This window comes from Lepisma saccharinum, chromosome 1 (assembly GCF_977018435.1).
Source record: "Lepisma saccharinum chromosome 1, izLepSacc3.1, whole genome shotgun sequence".
NCBI classification, from domain to species: domain Eukaryota; kingdom Metazoa; phylum Arthropoda; class Insecta; order Zygentoma; family Lepismatidae; genus Lepisma; species Lepisma saccharinum.
The window spans coordinates 178,627,423-178,628,635 of NC_139229.1; the positions used below are offsets into that span (position 1 = coordinate 178,627,423).

Here is a 1,213-nt window from a genome sequence, read left to right on the forward strand (position 1 = left end):
GTTGTTCACATCGCCAAAATATTTACAATTCAATTTGAATTTATGATTTATAAAATAATAGAAATAGTAATAAAAGGTAAAATATAAGTTTCGGGCAAGACATGAAATCTTACTTTGCTCCCCATGAGAAGAAATCCTACGAGTCTCCTTTACAACAGCAATAATTATCCCACATAAATATGTAAATCACTTCGAAGGATGTAGTTCGCATAATTTCCGAGGGCGTGCAAGTCGTGCCGCTAGGACAGCTTATCAAATAAAGATTTTCATAATGCATGTAAGCCTACCATTTTATCTAAAATGAATACATCCTTTCGTAGTAAGTTTATCAGATGCCCGGCTAGCTCAGTCGGTAGAGCATGAGACTCTTAATCTCAGGGTCGTGGGTTCGAGCCCCACGTTGGGCGTTCCCTTTTTCTTTCAGACTACCCAGGGGAAGAGAGGTTTTTGACTTAAGACAACAGACTGGTGTTGTAATTGGGTGTAAAGCATAAGAGTTGTCAATTGGGTGTAAGTACGAGTTATCTGAACAGTGTGTTCATCTCATACGTTCACAATTTTTTTTGCGCAGTGTGCATCTTTAATTGAAGAGCCGTAGCTAGAGATTGTACAGCCGGGACGAGACTAAAATTCGGCGGCCCTGCAACAAATTCACCCCCCCCCCCCAACACACATACATACACAACCTGCATACTTTACTGATGATGCTCATGGGCGTCGAATCAGTCAGTTAATCTCCCTGGAAATTAATGTATTTTATTTGATTGTAGAGAAGGGAAAAATATCTTATTATCTTTGATATCAATAAAATACATAAATAAATTTAAGTTAATTAAAATAACCAAAGGAAAAATTGAGTTAGAGTAGTGTATATTGATTGTTTCAAAGTAGTACTTAGTAGGTATCCTCTTTTTTTATCAATTAAATATCACTTTTTGACATATTTTGACAATTTTTTGTCGATGTTTTAGCGTTTAGCAATGTTTTTAGTACAATTTTCACTATACTCATTTTTCCCCCACTCGTACTTGGTAGGTATATTATGATCTTACGTGATACAACTTAACCTATCCTTTTTTTACGATTATTTAATTTTTTTTACGATCCTAAGTGATATAACTTAACCTATCATTTTTTTATTTATGCACTGTTTGAACGTCATCATTTGAGGATCATATTTTGTAGGTATTTTTTTTTATCAATCGAATATAAG

At 34.5% G+C, this 1,213-nt stretch overlaps 1 non-coding gene across 1 annotated transcript; it reads left to right on the forward strand.

The window, feature by feature from the left end:
* Positions 1–334: 334 nt before the first annotated feature.
* Positions 335–407, forward strand: TRNAK-CUU (transfer RNA lysine (anticodon CUU)). Its single transcript has one exon. It is a non-coding gene; the product is annotated as a tRNA-Lys (tRNA).
* Positions 408–1,213: the final 806 nt, after the last annotated feature.